At 44.5% G+C, this 22,684-nt stretch overlaps 1 protein-coding gene across 2 annotated transcripts in view; it reads right to left on the bottom strand.

Annotated features, from left to right (window-relative positions):
- Positions 1-22,684, bottom strand: part of MAP1B (microtubule associated protein 1B) — a 109,072-nt gene that overhangs the window by 30,967 nt on the left and 55,421 nt on the right. The window contains exon 1 of one of the 2 annotated variants that reach the window (XM_074384888.1): positions 394-709. The exons of the other annotated variant lie outside the window; for it this stretch is intronic. The gene's annotated coding sequence lies outside the window, so the exon portion shown is untranslated. Of the gene's footprint in view, positions 1-393; positions 710-22,684 lie in introns of those variants that run through there. 2 annotated transcript variants of the gene reach the window in all.

Here is a 22,684-nt window from a genome sequence, read left to right on the forward strand (position 1 = left end):
TTGTGAGCACCCAAAGCGTTTCAGGCAGCGCAATATCCAAGAATGACTGTCATCATGTCTATATTCTGCAGGAATCCATACAAGTAGACTCGAGCAAGGTACATGAAGTGGCTCCCTCTGCCCCTGATGGTAATGAAATCAGAGCCCCCTTCTTCCTGAAATGATTCTACCAACGCCTCAGCCCCGCGAACGGCACCCTTCAACACCCACGTTCAGGTGACCGCAGCCCACCTCCTGCCTCTACAGCACGCCCTTCCCCAAACACACGGTGAGCTCGCCTGCTGCCGAGGTGGCCCCTGGCAGGAGGCTTCTTACCATCCACCAGCAGTTTCTTTCCTCTTTGACTTCATCACTTGCAAACAAAACAAATGCCACGTGACAGCTGCCATTTACCTCCACTCCTTCCAAGTCAATCTTCAGACCAGTTTGCCCAGGAATCCAACTAACGATGTTCTCTTTTGTCCATCTTTGGAAATATCGAGAGGAATGGCACAGACGTGCACCAAGATGCCATGGCTGCTCCTTCAACAAAAGCCTTTTTATAGGATCGGATTTGAATAAAGGAGGGGATTTAAAGGAAGAGAGAGAAGCTTCTAGCTCTTGTCACGGCCAGACTGTTGGCCAGATTCTTTCCCGGGACGACGTAACCTGGGGCTGGGCCGCCCCAGCATCTGGCCAAGCCTGGCAGAGAGAGGGGCCCTGACTCGCCCCCACCCCTGGCATCCCTGTGGGTGCCAGCTTTCCTGCGGCAGGCAGGCGGGTTCTCAGCGCAGGCGGCTGAGATGCTCACAAAGTTGCATATTTGGGGAATGTTTCACACTGGGAAACGGGCCAGGCATTCTGAAGGGAGGCCACCACCCTGGCTTGTAAAGGTCTCATTCAGTTGCTTCAGAAAAGAAGTTCCCAGGAAAGAAAGGCAGCCGGTTCCACTCTCTCTCCCCACCACTGTCATCTGCATTCTGCATTCTCCTTTCAACACCTCACAGGGAAACCCTTAGGCAGCCCCATGAATAGTTAACTTTCCTCAGCATCAGTCTGAGGGCAGCAAAAGCGGGGGTTCGACCTGGAATGATTGTGTCACCTATTGCTTCATAAGAAAAAGCCTTTGAGGGCTTCCCCGACAACTCGGCATGCTTGTGAAGCCTCGACCTGGGTAGGGGGCGGGGGTGCGGGCAGTGGAGAGGACTGCGTGTGACAAAAGGGGTCTGCGCCACCTCCAAATCAAAAGAGGACGGTCTGGGGACCCGCGACGCAGCAGGGGCCTTGCAGACAATGAGACTTTTGTTTGTGCTCTCCCAAAGCTGTGTTTGGAACTCAAAAGGAAGCCTGCAGTTTTCAGTTATGGCTGGGATGTTCTTCCTTTTAGAAAATGCTACAGATTAATTGAACCTATGTGTCTTCTAAGGTTGGGCTTTTTTAGTAGCTTATGTTTTACTATATTCAGGTGATTCTGAAATCTCTTAAAACAGAATATTATTTTCTATGTGTGTAAATTTCTAGGATACTTGCGGGATCTATTCTCCACAGCATTTAGGATTCACACACACACACACACACACACACACACACACACACACACCCCTCAGAGGCTTCACCCTGGTTTTGGAAGAAGGAAATAGAAATGGTAATTGAAGAATAAAGCCTCTGATTTCTCCTCAGTATGAAAGGGAAATGATGAGGGTCCTGAACAATTGGTAACCAGGGCTGAGGGGCAGGGCAGGGACACGGGCTTTAGCCAGGAGAAAAGCCCTCCTGCCCCCATCTCTGCCTCTCTGCTCTGGCAGCTCCTGCTGCCACCCTGTCTTCACCTACCAACCCCTTCCAGCCCCCTGCCCAGATCCAACAATGGAATAACTTACAGCGTGAAGACTCTGAAGTTAGAGAGAAAAATGTGTGAGATAAAAAAGGATTGGGTTGAGTTAGCTAAAAGTAAAGTTTGGTTGATCAAGAAAGACCACAAACACTACATATATTGATTTTAAAGTCTGTTTTCAGGCTAGGCGTGGTGGCTTATGCCTGTAATCCCAGCACTTTGGGAGGCCAAGGAGGATGGATCATGAGGTCAGGAGTTCGAGACCAGCCTGGCCAACATGGTGAAACCCTGTCTCTACTAAAAACACAAAAATTAGTCAGGCATGGTGGTGCATGCCTGTAATCCCAGGTACTCGGCAGGATGAGGCACGAGAATCGCTTGAACCCGGGAGGCAGTGGTTGCAGTGAGCCGAGATTGAGCCACTGCACTCCAGCCTGGGTGACAGAGTGAGATTCCATCACCAAAAATAAAAAAAGTCTCTTTTCATTAGAAGGAAGGAGGGAGGGAAGGAGGGAGGGGGGAGGATGGAAGAAAGGAAGGAAGAGAGGGAGGGAAGGAGGATAGGTTGGGAGGAAGAAAAAAAGGGAGGGAGGGAATTAAGAGAGAATGACAGCGGTCAGATTTATTCAACTCAACCTTGTCACCAACGTGGACTTTTTTGAGAGGAAACCTCTAACCTCTAACCCCATATACAAAAAAACACTCCCAAGGCTAAAATTTAGGCAAATGGATAAGAGCAAGAAATGAAAGGTGCTTGGTACAGTAACTAAGAATTATTAACCAACCAACAGGTCTCCCCGCAGCTTTTAATAGCAGCTTTTGGTGTGAAATCATATCCAGGCCTCATTTCTGTAGAAACCCACTTGGCAGGTAAAGCAAATGTGGGGTTGATTTGAAGAGAACGGGAGAGGGTGAGGCAGGAGGGGAGACTCCTAGAGCAGCAGAGTTTTCTAGTGAACCTTTTCTTCCAGAGCCCTTCAAAGGAGTCCTCCCTATCCATGGGAACTAACGTTGGGGCCCAGAGGCCTGGCAGGAAGGCATCTCCAAAACTTCCTTTTCAGAGGGAAGAAAGGTACCAGCAAGTAAGGAAGCCTCACAAACAGCACAGAAGCCCGTTCCTGAGAGCCCCCGGGGTGTTCTCCCTGTGCCCCTCTATCCCACCACATCATTTCTAAGCAAGGAAAACAGAAAGAAAGAGTAAAGGGTAAACAGAGGCTACCTAGGAGCCATGCTCTGAGAAGCTACAATGAGCCGCTCTCGTCCCAGGTACCCTGGCTTAGAGCTCCAGAGAGGGTCCAGGAGAAGGACGGAGTCAATCCAGTCTAACAGAAGCCTCCCTTGGCTCCCCTGGGGCAAGAACGCACCTCGGCCCTGAGGAGGATATGATCCCAAGGCAGAGTGAGATGCAGAAGCCTCACCCCTGCCACAGAGGTGCCCTTAGAAAACAAAGGTGCTAGGAGACTTGGTTCTAATTCCATGGATCCCCAAAGACCAACTGCATCAGCACAGAAAACAGAAAGCCAGCTGTGACTAGGAAATGACACAGAATCTGTCTCCAGGGAAGTAAAACTCCTAGCCCTGGAGGGAGCTGGATTTCTCAGGGGTCCTCCACATCAAATTAACAACTCCAGTCAACTCACTCACCTTTTCACATTCATCCACTCTCGCACATCTCAGTCTGAGGCTTGGAAAAGAACCTCTTCTAGGCTGGGTGTCTCAGAGGCAACAGGGAACGTGAGCGAAAAGGTGGCAAAAGCATAATTCGACGTGCATCTGGTTTTAAGGTCACGCACACGTTGGAGCACGTGTGTGCCAGGTGTCATCCCACCTGGGTCCAAAAATGACTGAACGCAAGGCTAACACACAGAAGTGGCTGCTGACAAAATCCAATCCTTTGATCACCAGAGAGTCCATCACCAGAACACAGCAATAAAACCTTACGGGTGAGGAGCGCCTCCTTCAGGTAGTTCTTTGTTTAGTCTCACAGCATTCTTCGGAAGTAGCGGGGACAAATATTATCATCCTCTCTTCATGGACAAAAGATCTGAGGTCTACTGACTTGACAGTGTGGAAGAACAGGCCTGGGGACCCCTGTCATGCTCCATGAGGCCACTCAAGGGCAAGGTCAGTGCTGTGGCACTATTCCTTTCTCCTTTTCCTGATCCACTCCCATCCAAAATAAATATTTTCAAGTTGTGATGCCAAGATTCTCCTTTTAAGACGTTAAGTCTGCAGCCAGGATCAGCTGCTGGTCAGCCGACACCTGCTGAATTGAGTGTGTGCGTGCATGCGTGTGTGTGTGTGTGTGTGTGTGTGTGTGTGTGTGTGTACCCAGGAGGGTACTATGGCCCCCCACACATACCCTAAGGCCAATTCCTTCTTGGTTTCTGCTGAACCATCAGCCAAGTTCTTTCCCACCTTCCCCCAACATTTCTAGAAATGACATTTCTTTTCTGTGTGAAATAAATTTTTGTTTCTGCATCTGTTTCATCTCCGATACATGTTCCTGAATCGATGGCTCCACAAATTTTGAACACTTGTTTTTTTAAAAGAATAAAAAACTCAAATTCCATTGTAAACAAGTTCAGGAGACTTTGCAAATAATTTTTTTTTAGTTTAAATAAACTGCATTGCTTGTGAGTTAGACCACTCTTTTTTTTTAACCTTGGATATCTTTCGCGTTACAGAGACTTTAGTTATTACCTAATTTGAGTCTCTATCTAATTTTCTCCACACTTCCTGGACCTTGTGGTTGTGAGTTTTCTTTTTTGCTGTCATTGGCTTCAGTTTGATTTTCCACGTGCAGGATTCTCATTGACCTGCTTTCTAAGTCCTCTCTTTGCTGTTTCTCTGCTACCCAGTCCCACTCTCTCAGGTTCTCCTCTTCCGTTTTATCTTCTCCCTTTCAAAACTCCTTAAAGCAAAGGGATGAGAATCAAGGCTATCAGGGGTTACGGTGAAAGACAGTGGGAGGAATAAGTTAGCTCCCTTTTTCTCTGTGTTATCCTCTGGCTGAAAGAAGTGGAAATAAATAATATAGATGGTCCTTCTTTGGAGTGATACCTAAGTAGAATCAGTAAAGCCTGATCCTGGCACCAGCTGTGGTTGATAAAATAGCCTGAGGGTCACATCTTGAACAAAGTACAGGACCTACAGATTAAAAATAAATATATAAAAGGCACATGTGAAGGGTGATGTAGTAACCTGTCAGGGGAGCCAACTCCAGGTCTCTTTAAATACAGTGACCAGCCTGGTCAACATGGTGAAACCCCATCTCTACAAAAAATACAAAAATTAGCCAGGCATAGTGGTGCACGCCTATGGTCCCAGCTACTCGGGAGGCTTAGGTGGGAGGAACACTTGAGCCCAGGAGGCTGAGGCTGTAGTAAGCTGAGATGCCACCACTGCACTCCAGCCTGGGCAACAGGGTGAGATCCTGTCAAAAGAAGGAAGGAAGGAAGAAAGGAAGGAAGGAAGGGAGGGAGGGAGGGAGGGAGGAAAGAAGGAAGGAAGGAGGGAGGGAGGGAGGGAGAAAGGGAAGGAAGGAAGGAAAGAGAGAAGGAGGGAGGCAGGGAGGGAAGGAAGGAAGGAAGAAAGGAAGGAAGGAAGGAAGGAAAGAGAGATCAACACCTGCTCGTATTAGTGTTTGCTTCACCGTTTGCAAAGCACCTTCTTCTGTGTCCACTCACTTGGCTCTAATGACAGGGTTCCAAGTCTCTGATCTGGTTTCCTCCAGGCTGACACAAGGTGGGATCTGTGAGTGCCCTGTTCTCTAAGTAAAATCTGCTGCAGACAAAGGAAAATACTCATGCCCCTGAAGCACAAGAAAGGAGTCTCTTCCCCTGCATGTAAGATGTGCGGAGTCCAGCAGCCAAGAAGGAAATGTGCTCCCCACAAGCCTAGCAGGATTTGTCACTCTTACGGTGTAAGAAATCAGAATTTCCTCACCTCACAGAATGGGAGGACCTGCAGGAGTCCTGGTGACAATCTTGTTCCCTCTCTCCCTCTTATTTTACAGAAGAGAAAGCTGAATCTCAGAGATGAGCAATGGCCTGTCATAGGCACTGCCTATGCATATCGTGGTCAGTTCTATTGGAGAGTGGGTGCTAAAATACTAACACCACCTTTCATTTGTGATGGCCTTTATGGTTCATAAAATTTTTTGTTTTCTGGGCCGGGCGCGGTGGCTCAAGCCTGTAATCCCAGCACTTTGGGAGGCCGAGGCGGGTGGATCACGAGGTCGAGAGATCGAGACCATCCTGGTCAACGTGGTGAAACCCCGTCTCTACTAAAAATACAAAAAAAAATTAGCTGGGCATGGTGGCACATGCCTGTAATCCCAGCTACTCAGGAGGGTGAGGCAGGAGAATTGCCTGAACGCAGGAGGCGGAGGTTGCGGTGAGCCGAGATCGCGCCATTGCACTCCAGCCTGGGTAACAAGAGCGAAACTCCGTCTCAAAAAAAAAAAAAAAAAAAATTTGTTTTCATATTACCTCATTTGCGCATCACAAAGGTCAATGCTTATCCTTCTTCCTATTTTATAGATGGACAAATAGAAGCTACTAGGACAGATTGCTTAATAAGGGTTAGCTGTCTTGTCCAGCATCACAGAGGCAAAATAAGCTACTGAACTAGGTTTTATTTATTTACTTATTTTGATACAAGTTGCTCTCTGTCACCCAGGCTAAAGTGCAGTGGTGTGAACATGGCTCACTGCAGCCTGGATCTCCTGGGCTCAAGTGATTCTTCCACCTCAGGCTCCCAAACAGCTGGGACCACAGGCACACACCTCCATGGCTGGCTAATTTTGTGTACTTTTTGTAGAGATGGAATTTTGCCATGTTGCCCAGGCCGGTCTCAAACTCCTGGGCTCAAGCAATCCTCCCGCCTTGGCCTCCCAAAGTGCCTGGATTACAGCTTGAGCCACTGCGCTCGGCTGGAGCTAGGTTTTAAATCCAGTCCGCAGAACTCCTGAGCCTCGCTCTCTTTTCACTTTCCCTCATTGCTTCTCAGACTGTTGTGTTTACAAGGTCCAGATCCTTAATTTTTAAGAATAAGATCTGAGATACATTACCCTCAGAATGTTATAGAACACTCCCAGCATTTGGGATATGGATCTAGGAATTATTTTTGTTTTGAAGAAACCCTGCAATATGCCAGGTGCCCTGTTCAGTATTAGGCAAAACCAGGAGACTACAAATATCAGCTATTTTTACCACAGAAAAACCACTTTCACATAGTTCAACAATTAGACCTGACTTTCTTGAGACTAGAGTAGGTTTCAGAGATCTTTTTTTAAAAAATGTGAATGGTCTTCTCCTGCTTTTGTATTCCCTATTTGTTAAAACAATGCGACTTACTTATAGAGGACATGGTTTTCTGGAGTTAAATTCAGGCAAATTAGTGCTATGTTCCTAAACTGAGCACGGAGATTAAAACATGAGTGAGATACTACCCCTATCCTGAAGAGATTCAGTTTAAAGAGACAGTGTTTTGGCAGTTTCTAAATCAGAAATCGTAAGTCCTAAGAAGGGTCTGATACACAGCAGATGCACAATCAATATTTCATAAAGGAATGAATAAGAAAAATGGCTAAGGTATATTCAAGACCTGCCCTGGGTCAAGACCTGACATAAGCTCTTCTTGTCTGTGATCTGATGTAATGGCACACTAATGCCATGAGGAAGCCATTCTTCCCATTTCACGACAGAGGAAAAGACAGCACAGGGCAGTGAAGCAACAGCCCAGTGATCTGCATTAGTTAGTAGTGGAGCTGGGATGGAGACTGGGTAATCAGATTCCAAAGTCCTGGCTTTCAACCAATAAGCAATTCCACAGGGAAGCAGGTAGACAGATGACAGAGAGTTTGCTTGGGGGCATGCTGACTTTGAGGTCCCTGCAGAATCTCCAGATGGCTCTGTCCAATAAGCAGGCCAAAAGTGGCTCTCATGCTTGGAGCTAGGTTTGGCCAGAAACACAGATGATAAATACTTTACTGATCAATAACAACATAATAAGTGACCTCCTTTAAAATCATCCTCACATGGTATTTATGTATTACTATCCTAATACCTCAACATACTGCTAGCTTTATTTCCCTTGGGAGCAAATGTATCATTAAAGGCTCAAACAACTTTTCCCGGTAAATATTGATTCTTCGAGTCATTTGACAGGTTTATCTGACATTTAATTTGCCATCAAACTCCTGCCATTGATCAAATCTAGGGAAATGGTTGACCTTTCACCTTCATCTGTTACTATCAAACCAAATCGTCAAACTATTATTCGGTCTCAAAGCCAGCTGCCTTTTAAAAACAAAAATCAAATTAGTCTTTTTTGATATTTGGCTATTGAAAAGAAAACAAAAAAAAATGCAAATGGCTGACATAACACGTATTAAACCTAGAATCTGAGAAATAGTATGCGTTGATTTTTCCCTGATAAAGCTGTGAGGAGGCAATAGCATTGGTAGTGGCAGCATCGGGCTGGGCACAGCAGCCAGCTTGGTGATCAGCCAGAAAGGGACTTCTTTTTTTTTTCTTTTGAGACGGAGTGTGGCTCTTGTTACCCAGGCTGGAGTGCAATGACGCGATCTCGGCTCACCGCAACCTCCGCCTCCTGGGTTCAGGCAATTCTCCTGCCTCAGCCTCCTGAGTAGCTGGGATTACAGGCACACGCCACCATGCCCAGCTAATTTTTTGTATTTTTAGTAGAGACGGGGTTTCACCATGTTGACCAGGATGGTCTCGATCTCTTGACCTCGTGATCCACCCGCCTCGGCCTCCCAAAGTGCTGGGATTACAGGCGTGAGCCACCGCGCCTGGCCGGAAGGGACTTCTTAAGGTCAAGATCCTAACCAAAAACGATGAGGCTTAAGATCTGAGCTCTGGTCCTGGCTGAAGGGTGCCTCAGCTGCCACCATCTGTAATAAATAATGTACAGTGGACACTCAGGTCCTGCACCCCAGCTAGGATGAGTAAATCTGGTCATATCGTTAAAGGATTTGACACAAAGCCTTAGCTCCACCCAAGCGACCCGTGATTTTTGTTATTTGTATGAATCGTGTTTATCCCTACACTGCATCTTTTCAAAAGGTGAGGTGCAGATGGCTCATCTGTAAGTGCCGACGGAATCAGCGCCTGTGCCTTTCCACATTACACAGTGCCATGTTGTTCAGTCATGGCTGGATACTTGGCTGCCCAGAACGGCACACCCAGTTCCCAGTGATTCTCGGCACAACAGGGTCACAGCCCTGATTCCTCTTTGCTTTCCTGTTCTTTACCCTCAGTTACCAGCTCTGTCCAGGAAATCAAAAACGATGCCTCAGTTATGGCCTAGTTCTCACCTTCTCTCATTTGGATTTGACTGAATCCCAAACATGTTTCCTCTACTACTTAAAAAAAAAAAAAAAAAAAAAAAAGCCAGATGCGTGGTTCACGCCTGTAATCCCAGCACTTTGGGAGGCTGAGGCGGGTGGATCAGCTGAGGTCAGGAGTTCAAGACTGGTCTGGCCAACACGGTGAAAACCTATCTATACAAAAATATAAACATTAGCCAGGCACGGTAGCAGGTGCCTGTAATCCCAGCTACTCGGGAGGCTGAGGCAGGAGAATCACTTGAACCCAGGAGGCAAAGGTTGCAGTAAGTGGAGATCGCATCACTGCACTCCAGCCTGGGTGACAGTGTCTCGAAAAAAAAAAAAAAAATTTTTTTTTTTTTTTTGAGAGAAAGTCTCACTCTATCACCCAGGCTACAGTGCAGTGGCATGAGCATGGCCTCCTGCAGCCTCGACCTCCCAGGCTCGAGCTATCCTCCTACCTCAGCATCCCAAGAAGCTCAGACTACAGGTGCGCACCACCACACCCGGCTAATTTCTTAGATTTTTTTGTAGAGATAGGGTCTCACTATGTTGCCCAGGCTAGTCTCAGACTCTTGAGCTCAAGTGATCCTCCCACCTCAGCCTCGCAAAGTGCTGGGATTACAATTATGAGCCACTGTGGCTGTTCTTAACACTGTTAAATGCCTTTCCTTTAAACTTTTGGCCAACAGATAGTCTTTCAAGACCTCTACTGTATCTTCAGGCCCTATCCTTTGCTATGTTAATATTACAAGTAGCCCCAGGAAAGCCGTCATATTTACTGGTATTTTCCTGTTTACTCATTTTCCTTATTCTGACCAGGGAAGACTTAAGTCTTTTCTCCCTTTCACTTACCCTTTCCTACTCTCTTTATGTTGTACTGACACATAGCAGCAGGAGAAGGGCATCATTTTTGAAGCCCTTCTCATTTTGATAAGCTACATGAACATAAACTTTGGGTAGATATTTTAGCCCTATATACTAAACATTATTTTTGAGATGGAGTTTCACTCTTGTTGCCCAGGCTTAAGTGCAGTGGCACAATGTCAGCTTACTGCAACCTCTGCCTACTGGGTTCAAGCTATTCTCCTGCCTCAGCTCCCCGAGTAGCTGGGATTACAGGCATCCACCACCACATCTGGCCAATTTTTTTTTGTATTTTTAGTAGATATGGGGTTTCAACACATTGGCTAGGCTGGTCTCGAACTCCTGACTTCAGGTGATCCACCCATCTCAGCCTCCCAGAATGCTGGGATTGCAGGCATGAACAGGTGCTCGGCTATATTAAACATTAAAGAAGACCGTGCAACAAGGTCTTGGCAGGTTAACTATTCTGACCACCTCTTCAGAGGTTCTGCCACAGGGATAAAGGGATACCGAGCCACTGTGTATGGGATCGTCCCAGCTCCTCTTGGTGGGCAGAAACGGGAAAAATCTGTTGGAACCTTCTCCAGCTAAACCCTTCATCACTTCTCCCTCAACCAAATCCAAACCCTGTATTTCAGCAGTAAAATATTTATTAGAAGGCTAAATAAAATATTTAGTAAAGAGTAAATTCTTGCATGAACTGGTGAGTATTCTCTTGGAAACATCATACACAGAGTTGACCTTCTTGCAAGCTTCCCTTCATACTATTGTTTTTAGAGCAGATAAAAGGATGTGAAATCCAGCTTGCTGCTGACTCAGGCCTATGGAGAATCATACTTTGATGGGTAGAATGCAGACCCTTGACTTTTAAATTAGCCATTGAGTTTTTCATTTCATCTGATAGGATTCGATTTAAAGCTTATGTGAAATAAACTGGTAATTTGCAATGCTGATGTGTTCATTTAAGTTCCACTAATGGGAATATAAATTTTTAGCAAATCAGATAGTCATGCCAGTTGGTCACTGCATTCATTTTTTGCCCTAGTGGAATACTTTGCTTGAAGGTTATTTTAAATAAAGAGTGCTGTTTGGTGATAGAATTTACTGTGCCACAAATATAAGGCATCATACCTACTTAAATTTAATCCATTCCTTATAGGTCCAGCTCACATTTTTATTTCCTTTGAGAATATCTTCCCTGTCCACTTCAATTCCCAGAGTTGTCTCTTACCCCAAATTCTAACAGTTAACAGTCTCTATATCATATAATTCAATGAGAGGAAGTACACAGTATTTATATGAGCTATTGTCTCCAACCAACTAAGAACACTCTAGTTAACAAAATATTTTCACATACTTTCATGTACACCTCACTGAACTTCCTGTGAAGGTGGCAATTTCTATGTAAATCTCACAGAGACTAACTCTAAGACTTCCACTTACAGTGATTCAGGTGATGACATTCTTTTGCAAAACAGGACAACTAAAAATATAGATACTTGTAGTTACACACACTCACTCCACTTTGTGAAAGAGCACACACATTTCAAACCTTATAATTATGTTAAATCCCACTCAGAGAGATTTAACAAGCAAAGTAAGCAATCAAGGTGTAAATCACACTTTGTCTTTATAAGTAAGCAAATCAGGTGAGCTACCTTCAGGATCTGAAAAACATATACCTGGGCCATCATTAGCAGAAAGCCCACTGCCATGCATAAATAATTGAAAAGGAGACGCTGCCTAGCTCTTTTCAAGTGATTAGGGCTAAAAACTGCCCCAAAGTGTCAGGAGTTGTTCATGTGTTTGGTTTTCTCACAAGCACATTGGATTTTGCCTGTGGTTATTCTCCCTCCCCTTAAGATCTCTCTTTTTTTTTTTTTTTTTTTTTTGAGACGGAGTTTCGCTCTCTCTTGTTACCCAGGCTGGAGAGCAATGGCACGATCTCGGCTCACCGCAACCTCCACCTCCTGGCTTCAGGCAATTCTCCTGCCTCAGCCTCCTGAGTAGCTGGGATTACAGGCATGCACCACCATGCCCAGCTAATTTTTTTTGTATTTTTAGTAGAGACGGGGTTTCACCATGTTGACCAGGATAGTCTCGATCTCTTGACCTTGTGATCCACCCGCCTCGGCCTCCCAAAGTGCTGGGATTACAAGCTTGAGCCACCATGCCCGGCCAAGATCTCTTAAGGAATTAACACTGGGCGTCATTAGAAATAGTTCATTTTGATTTTACATTCAACTACAAGGTCTTCACAAGGTCACTATTAATGGGGTGCCACAGCCACATTTTTTTGCTGAAGATTCATTTCTTACTTTAACAATGTATTTTTAATTGATTTTAGATGAATACCATTGACCTCTGGGAGATTATAACCAAAAGAATACATCTGCTTCTTTAGGAAAACGTGACATAGTAAACCAAAGGAATTAAGTTCTGGGTCATATATTTAATTAATCGTTTACTTAACAGAGATTTTGTTTTTGAGGCAATTCAACCAAATCTGGCCAATGGGCATTTTCAAGGCATTGATAAATGGACCGTGAACCAACAGATAGAGTTCCCTGACAGACAGGTCTGAACCCCATGACGGAGAGCAAGTCAAATAAATTCCATCCTCGAAATCTTCTTTTAAGAAAGACTGAAATTTCAGTTTAAATTGAGTTCAAGGAGGGAAGGAAATAATCTGGGGACTTTGGGGAAACTTGCCCTTGAGCAAATCCCCAGATTTTAATCTCCATGAGAAGTAACAGGTTCTCATAAGAAAGGCAGCATGCAAAAAATCACTTTTTTTTTTTTTGAGAGAGTTTTGCTCTTGTTACCCAGGCTGGAGTGCAATGGTGCGATCTCGGCTCACCGCAACCTCCGCCTCCTGGGTTCAGGCAATTCTCCTGCCTCAGCCTCCTGAGTAGCTGGGATTACAGGCACACGCCACCATGCCCAGCTAATTTTTTGTATTTTTAGTAGAGACGGGGTTTCACCATGTTGACCAGGATGGTCTCGATCTCTTGACCTTGTGATCCACCCGCCTTGGCCTCCCAAAGTGCTGGGATTACAGGCTTGAGCCACCGCGCCCAAAAAATCACTTTCTACATTCCTGTCTTGTATTATTCTCTACTGGATATTTTTTATGTATTTATATACTTGGAATATATGCAATTATCCATATGTATGCTAATCAGAGTTCTTACAATGTATTACTCTTTGCTCTTTCACAAATAAAACAGTGTAAACTGGAAAGCATATTTTGTCCCTGTAAAAATGCCAACAGGTTAGCCGGCCCTACAGAAAAATGGATCAAATTAGGCTCTGCCAGAGCTCCAGAGTATAACTGAAAGAAACAACATCTGATTCCTGCCAAGAAAGCAACACTAAACACCTCATTTATTTTGGAGCAGAGGCTGTCTCTGGAGAAGCTGGAATGTAAGATGGAGTACCCTAAGGTTGCAGAGGGCACCACTGCTCAGTGTAAACTCAGATATCTGGAAATGCAAGGCTTCAAGTTAAGGACTGGAAACACAGGCGCTGAGCAAGCCTGAGGCTGTCCTCAGCTCAGGGCCTTGGCCGAGCAACAAGAGCTGGACAGGGGCAGGAGTCAAGCAGAGGAGCAGTGCTTTCTTTCTTTCTTTTTTTTTTTTTTTTGAGACAGAGTTTCGCTCTTGTTGCCCAGTGCAATGGCGCGATCTCGGCTCACCGCAACCTCCGCCTCCTGGGTTCAGGCAATTCTCCTGCCTCAGCCTCCTGAGTAGCTGGGATTACAGGCACACGCCACCATGCCCAACTAATTTTTAGTATTTTTAGTAGAGACGGGGTTTCACCATGTTGACCAGGATGGTCTCGATCTCTTGACCTCATGATCCACCCGCCTCAGCCTCCCAAAGTGCTGGGATTACAGACTTGAGCCACCGTGCCCGGCAGAGGAGCAGTGCTTTCTGTGGGTCAGCTATCCCTCCAGAGGAGAGCCTAACCACATTCCCGGTTCCAATCCACTTTTTTCTTATGATTCTTAAACGACAGAAGATGATGCCTTAATGATACCTATATCATTAATGATACCTATATCAGAATGATACCTATATCATTCCGAAAAATACCTGTATTGCCTTCTGTCATATAATCAGATTCATTATGCAATTTCCTGTTTCATATATACAAAACTATTCTATAAGAATGTTACTTTTTTATTTAAAAAAATTAAGGGTTATTGGGGGAAAGATAGAAAGTCTACTTATCAATACTTCTTTTGATTCCAATGACAAAAATATATTTCTCATTTCTGGTCCATTTTCTTTCAATATAAAATGTCTGTGCACTCTTGCTTCATTAGACAAAGCATTCCTTTAATATCTTGGTCTATCTTTACTTGATTTAAAGAATGACATTTGCAAAAGGAACATTAGAGGTACACAGCTTGGCACATACAAAATATTCTGAATGAGTCTTTCATTCTAGACGGATGATTCTTTTAAGTGGGTTCAATTGTGTGCTCTCCCTAGCTTGCATCTGAGTCTTATGGTCAACTGAGAAGTGTCTTGTTCAGAACAGTAGTAGAGAGAGAACCAGCTCATAGTGTCTTATTAGTATTTTCTGGAAGCTCTGATAATTACTCTGGAGTTTCCTCTTAACTTGCTAAGTTTCCAGTCGCTGGGGATAAAATTTTTGCTTCTTGTTTTTAAAAAATCCAATTAACAAATTGCAAATCTCATCTATTGATGAAATAGATGCAGTGAAACTCAACCCAAATAAGAAATTCTGCTCACTTATTTTCCCTACGACTTGCATGGACCAGGGAGTGCCGATTTAGCAGAACACTAAACCATCATGTAAATTTGGATCCCCTGTTTCCCTTTGTTCCTCCTCTCTCTTTGTAATGTCTGCATTTTGGCATTTCTGCATTGCCCCTTTGGTTTCAGAGCTTTCTCCCCCAGCCATTTCCGTGGAAAAAAAAAGGCGGGAGGAATACAGCAATTAGCATACATTATGTGGCGGTATCAAACGCTATAGTCACAAACACGTCTGCCTGACAGACAAGTGAGCTGTGTTTCGTCTTGTTTTCTGGACTGCCCCGTCCTGCCCATAGCCTGCCATTTGCCAACCAAAGATGCCACCCCTTCCCTTCCTCTGCCATCAGCTTTCCCAGCACTGCTTGGCCAGTCAGCTGCCCGGCTCAAAGTACTACTTAATGAGTTTTTAATTCAGTTTTGACTCTGGAAGCCAGCCAGCTACTGCTGCCTGGGACTTGCATTTCCCTTTACACATCCTCAGCGAACAGTCATAAAGACAAGACGCTTCACTGCTGGATTTCTACAGGGAGATTAGCTCGGCCTCAGGCCTCACATTTTCGCCAGGCCTTGCTAGCTGCAGACAAAAAACAGGGCTAAAGGAAGTTATCTCACAGAGCCAGGAGGAGAATCAGGGAGACCCTTCTGAGTGCTGGGAAGCTACTGTCTCCACCTTTCTAGGGAGTGAACACTGCTCTGTTATCAGTGGGCCATAGTTCAGTGAGAACTAGACTACGGGGAATAGTTTGGAGGCCAAATTCACACGCATTTTGACAAACAGACGCCCATTGTGTATCAGGATCCTGATACTCCTCTCCACCAAGGTTCCAGTGGCCACTTATTTCTCTCTCCAGAGGCTGGAAAGGGGTCTGCACGCTGCCCTTACCTCCCTGGACCCTGTTGATGATCATTAAAAAGTCAATGCTGGTGGCGTGTGCCTGTAATCCCAGCTACTCAGGAGGCTGAGACAGGAGAATTGCCTGAACCCAGGAGGCGGAGGTTGCGGTGAGCCGAGATCGCGCCATTGCACTCCAGACTGGGTAACGAGAGCGAAACTCCGCCTCAAAAAAAAAAAAAAAAAAAAAAAAAAAGTCAATGCTGCTTGGGGAGGCTCTGTATAAGCCACAGAAGCTATTACTCTAGGAGAAAATGTGGAGCAAACTCTGAGGCTTAAAGTGCTGGCACAGACTTCGTACATTATGTAGTTTCTCCTACATTCGCCAAACCACAGCTAGGATATTACAGGGTAAAATCTCTGGGCCTGGGACTTGCAACCAAAAGACCTGAGTTTAAGTCCTCTTGCCACTAGTATCATTTGGACCAAGTGACACTGAGCCCTGTCTGTTAAATGGCGATAATAATAATGCTTACCCTAAGAGTTGTCGTGAAGGCAGAACATGATGGGATCTCAGAGCTACTGAAATGTTTGCTATCATTAGGACTTCTCCCTCCTAGTCTACCTGGTTCTACAGTTAGGCTTTGCAGCTTGCTCTATCATAGCATGTAGCATGCTCTCTCACGATGTCTCCCAACACGTGGTACATGTTCTACTGGCAGTATGCATGATTGGGGTGATCCACTGATGAGCGTTTTCACATTTTAATAGTAATGCATATTTTGTATATAATGAATATGCTTATGGTTATATGACACTGCTTTTTCATCTAGAGTAGTGATATAATCCTGTTCAATAAATGGCTAAGTGATCTAATGATCATTACATCCTATCCTCCTGTTCAGTGGATGAGATACCTGAGCCCGAGAGGCCATGTGACTTGCTCGAAGTCCCGTTACTGGTTTTTGGCTGGAAACAGGACTGTTGGTTGTTCTGGGTTCTTCCTCCTGGCCACAGACTCCTTCGGGTCCATTGAATGGCGTAAGTAACATCTCTATCCTATCAGCGTTTTAACCAACTGATGGTGTACAACATTTAAAATCCTGATTAATTTTAGATGCTGGGTCTGTGGACTTGACCTAAATTGTATGACCTAAGTATCTATTCAGTCATCCATTCATTCAACAAATATATATATACATATATGAGACTTCCTGTATGCCAGGTCCTGGAGATAAAGTGGTCAGCAAGACTTACATTCTAGTAGGGGCAGAAGAGCAAAAATAAACAAATAATTAAGAAAATTATCTGACAGTGATTGTCAAAGAATTAAAATATGGCCATGTGAAAAAAAACAGATTAGGTGACTATATTTTGACCAGGGGACCAAGAAAGATTAAGGTAAAAAAAATCCATTGCAAATTAGCTGACAAAATTACCTTTTATTTCTAAAGTTTTTGCTTCAGTGCATCCTGTACTTTGCTTTTAGCCTTTCAAGGTTCTCATAGTATTAAAATAGCAACAGTAGGGCAGTGTATCATATAAGATATACATGTCCAATTGCTAACAGGTGAACCCAGGTGAAAAGAGGGAATAAAACAAGGAAGAAAAGAGAGGCTCTTCCAAGAAAAATAATAATTCATAGGTAAATATCACCGAAAAGAGAAAACTCCCTAACAAATAAATACTGAAATTGTTTGAACACAATACTCTTGTAAGCAAAAGCATGCAGGGAAAGCAATGTTCACCCAGCGGACTGAGAGCTCTTCTGTTTAAGACCACAAGCCTTACCTTGTCCCTGAGGATGCACAGGAGAGCCAGAACCTCAGAATGAATGTCTTAGTTAATTACTGAAGGCAACTGTATTGGCTCCCTGGTTACCCTGCACGTGATTTCCATGATCCTTTGCCACTGTCATATCAGGGCATGAGCTCTACGGCTCAGACAAGAAAGCTGGCACCAGCAAAGAGATGAGTTGGCAACATCACCAGGGAAACGGTTCCCATCTAACCCATCATCAGTCCCTTTTTAAACCGTAAAAAGAGACCCAGAGAATAGCCAAATTAGTGTCATCCAATGAAGGAACCACTGCTCTTCAAGTCAAGATGCCCCCAAAATTCTGATGCTAAAAATAAATTTCAGACCATAGATGATGTCACCCTTGTCAGAGTCCTGGCCTAGATTATCAACACCCCTCACCTGAACGGTGAAACAACACCTCCTACCTGACTCCTTGCATCCAGGTATGCACCTATCCAATCCATTCTACAAACTACAGCCAGCAGAATGGTTTATGTACAGGTTTACTCAGGTTAAGAGAGCTCAGACTCTGGAACCAGACTTCATGGGTTTAAATTCCAGCTCCACTATCTACTGGCTATATCACCTCAAGATAAGTTACCTAACTTCTCACTAACTCCATCTCCTCATCTGTAAAATGGGAACAGTAATAGTCCCCACCTTGCAGGGTTGCTGTGGGGAATAAATGGATTATTGGGTAATGCCTATACAGTAGAATAGTGATAGATAAGTGTCACCACTATGTAAGTGTCTGATGCAACCACTCCACTTAATCATGATCCTCAACATCATCACATTGCCTTTCTCCTTGAATAATTTCAGGCATTCCTGTTGCCTTTGCGATGAATCTAAGCTCCTTCACATGGCTCACAAGGCCCACCCTTACTATTTCAGACATCATCTCACTCCTTTAAGATGGAAAACCAAAAGAAACAACTGGTACTTCTCTGCATTTGCTCTGCTCTACCTGGCCTTTCTGGGTTTTTGCCTATGCTGTTCTTTTTTTTTTCTTTTTTTGAGACAGAGTCTTGCACTTTTGCCCAGGCTCAAGTGTGGTGGCACAGTCATGGCTCACTGCAGCCTCCAACTCCTAGACTCAAGCAATCCTCCTGCCTCAGCCTCCCAAGTAGCTGGAACCACAGGCATGCACCACACACCCAGCTTTTTTTTTTTTTTTTTTTTGTAGAAATGGGGTCTTGCCACATTGTCCAGGCTGATCTCCAACTCTGGGGCCCAAACCATCTGCCCACCTCAGCCTCCCACAGGGCTATGATTATAGGTGGGAGCCACCGTGCTCAGCCCCCTTTGCTGTTCTCTGTCTAGAATATGCATCTCCTCCTATTCATCTGGTTGTTTCCTACTTGTCCTTCAGGTCTGGGAGAGACATTACTCTTTGAGAGGCTTCTCTGAAGGCCCTCTCACCAGAGTATAGGAAATCACTCCTATGGTCAAAAACACCACCCTGTTTCTCTGCACACTCAGGGCTGAGCCCAACTTTGACACCTGGCCAACATGGTGAAACCCCGTCTCTACTAAAAATACAAAAAAGTAAGCCGGGTGTGGTGGTGTATGCCTGTAATCCCATCTACTCGGGAGGCTGTGGCAGGGGAATTGCTTGAGCCAGGGAGGTAGAGGTTGCAGTGATCCGAAATTGAGGTACTGCACTCCAGCCTGGGCAACAAAGCGAGACTCATTCTCAAAAAAAAAAAAGGGGGAAAGAAATCAGGTTTTGAGATGGCACCTGGTGCTTTCTTACAGCTAGTTGTTTGGCATTTATTTACTATTCATAAGTGAAGATGACTGTGAGGAAAAGTCTTTCTAATTGAAGTTGTAGTTTGAGGTTTTAAAAAACAGTACAATGATATCGATTAAATAAATGGATGTAGAACAGTTAAAAAGAGGCTTGGCAAATGAGACAGACTGGACCAGAGATTGACTTAGACCGAAAGCTATAGTTTGTATTTTTAAATAGTTGTATAAATGTGCCTTACATAAACTATAATTCCACCTGTTCATAAATAATTCCACCTATACTTAAATACCTCAGTACAAGTCATGAAAAATAGGTACCTGACTTAATCTAGTCATTAAATAAATTACTATATTTTACCTACCTATTTTAAAGTGTTTGGATTTAAACACTCATGTGGTAGTGAAACCTCCACTGTGGAAACAGGAGCCACTGGTCCACCTGTCAACAGTTCTAGAATGGTGGTTCCTGGTCCTGGCTCACCATCAGATGCACATGGGATGCTTGCTAATTTATATACCTCTGGGTCCAATCTAGACCTGCTAAATCCAGATCTCTCAAAGCAGGGTGGAAGCGTATGATTAAAAAGCTCTGCTGATGATTCTGATCGCCAGGCAGGTTTGGGAACCTCTGTTCTAGAGCTTATTCTAGTGCTCGGTGGAAGGTTGTTCTCCCTAATAGCTTCTTTAGGGGATGCTTTCAACTGTAAGCTTCAATGACTTAGAACCACAATTCTGATCACATTTGAAATTGAATTCGTAATAAGCAGCTCCTCTGAAAAAGTTCTCCTCTTATCAAATTCCATAATATGCTTTGGATTAAATGAAGGACATTACCTGTCAACACAGTGATCACTAGCAATCTGTTTTTTCTTTATTCTTGTTTTCTAACTCTTGAAAACCCTGGGAACCAGATCCCTGGGATGAAATGATGCAGTCCAATTAGAAGTCTTATAGCAGGTTGGGTGTGACAGCTTATGCCTATAATCCCAGTAGTTTAGGAAGCTGAGGCAGGAGGATTACTTCAGCCCAGGAATTCAAGACCAGCCTGGGCAACATAACAAGACTCTGTCTCTACAAAAAGTTACCCAGGGGTGGTGGTACACATCCCAAGTACACATCCTAGCTACTTGGGAGGTTGAGGTGGGAGGATCACGTGAGCCTGGGAGGTCCACACTGCAGTTATCCATGATTGCACCACTGCACTCCAGCCTGGGCAAAAGAGCATGACCCTGTCAAAAGAAAGGTGGGGAGAGAGAGAGAGACAGAGAGAGAGAGAGAGAGAGAGAGAGAGAGAAAGAGAAAGAAAGAAAGAAGGGAAGGAAGAAAGAGAGAGAAAAGAAAGTCCTATAGCCTGTAACTCAGGCTTACAGAAATGTGAATTTATATGAACCTATTCCAAATCTCTGTTTTACAGATGAAGACATTAAGGTTCAGACAAGCTAAGTGACTTGTCCCAAGTGACACAGCAAGATAATGGCAGAGCCAGGAGTAATGTGCAGGTATCTAGACACTCATCCTCCCCAGAGCAACCACTACAGAGACTGAGGTTGCTCCTGCAGGACCTCATGCCCTGACAGCTCTATGACCCTGACACCTCCCTCCTACATCCATACTTTATCCCATACCACATGGAAGCATTCTATTAAGATCTCAGGTGGCAAAAAACGTTATCTGATTCTTAAGCTAGACATGACTCAGATTCTTTACTGGAAGCACAGATGAGCTGCAAGAGAAGCAGTTTAAACTCAATTCTTAGGTTACCTATTTGGGTCAATGATGGTAAAAGCCTGGAATCTCATCCAGTTGGCTACAAATGTTGGGCTAGAGGTGGTCACACACCCTCTCTTCTTTTGGAAAAGAAATAAACACAGCTGCCTTATTTACAAAGCTATTTAGAGTCAGGGAACTCTTCACACAGAATGTCCAGTAAGTCTCCTCTCCTTTTTTTTTTTTTTTTTTGAGACAGAGTCTCACCCAGGCTGGAGTGCAGTGCTCCACCTCCCAAGTTCAAGCAGTTCTCCTGCCTCAGCCTCCCGAGTAGCTGGGACTACAAGCACGCACCACCATGTTTGGCTAATTTTTGTATTTTTAGTAGAGAGGGGGTGTCACTATGTTGGCCAGGCTGGTCTCAAACTCCTGATCTTGTGATCCACCCGCCTCAGCCTCTCAAAGTGCTAGGGTTACAGAGGTGAGCCACTGTGCAGCCTAGGCTCTTCTATATTTTTCTTTCACAGAGACCCCTCATGGCAAACTCTAAATAATGAATGAAATGAAAATCCCCACGCAATGCATTGGAAGGTTTCAAGCCGGGCGGCATAATCACTCCTGAGCAACACTCACTGTGCTGTAATTAATATTCTACCCACATGCATTCATAAAACTTAGAGGACTCAAAGTGGAAGGGGAAGTGTTTTTTAATGATGATGATTTAACATTTACTAAGTCCCTACTGTGTTGGGTCTCACACAATGCATCTAAGCAGCAAAGACCCTGGGCTCCCAGAGGTGACAGAATTTAAGCAAGGAAACAAAAACCATGTGAACATCCTTGTATTTGCTTAGAAATATTCCATAAGCACTAACATAAAATGATACCTGTAACCGCAGGGAGCAGGTAGTGAGCTTTCTGTGAGGAGCTTTTTCCTTTTGTTTTTTTGTTAACTTTCTTTTTCTTAAAACCATTTTATTTCATCTTTCCTCCAAGGAGTAAGAGAAGAAGGAGGAAAAAAAAAAAAAAGAAAGAAAGAGAAGATGCCCTCCCCACCCCTAGTCATGTTACGGCCCTTACATAGAAGATTTTTCAAGTTAATCACTTTGAAAATATCTCAGAGGGAATGAAAAGGTCTTTCAATTGTCACACTGACAATGACTTTTACAGGGTAAAAATATTTCTGCCACTATTTTGGTTCTTTCCTTTCTCCCCAGCTCAGACACTCATCTCTCGCCAATCACACCCACCTTCCTAGTGGCATGACTTAACCCTTCATCACAGAATGTTAGATTGATATGCAGCATTGAGTCCAGTCCCCTGCCTGGCATGGTGTGATGTGTCTGCAGTGCTGTCTCAGACCTGAAGGTCCTTTTCACTCTCTAGTGATAATTTAGTACTAGTTCATCATAAGGTTTCTGAACTGGCTGTCAATTCTGTTTTTTTTCTTTTCTTTTGGGATGAAATCTCACTCTGTCACCCAGGCTGGAGTGTAGTGGTGCAATCTCGGCTCACTGCAACCTCTGCCTCCCAGGTTCAAGCGATTCTCCTGCCTTAGCCTCCGGAGTAGCTGGGATTACAGGCACCCACCCACGACTATGCCCAGCTAATGTTTTTATTTGTAGTAGAGGCGGGGTTTCACCGTGTTGGCCAGGCTGGTCTGGAACTCCAGACCTCAAGTGATCTGCCCACCCCAGCCTCCCAAAGTGCTGGGATGACAGGTGTGGGCCACCTTGCCAAGGCAATTCTGTTTTTTTTTCAACACCAAA

The sequence above is a fragment of the Saimiri boliviensis genome, chromosome 1 (assembly GCF_048565385.1).
Source record: "Saimiri boliviensis isolate mSaiBol1 chromosome 1, mSaiBol1.pri, whole genome shotgun sequence".
Classification (NCBI taxonomy): Eukaryota; Metazoa; Chordata; class Mammalia; order Primates; family Cebidae; genus Saimiri; species Saimiri boliviensis.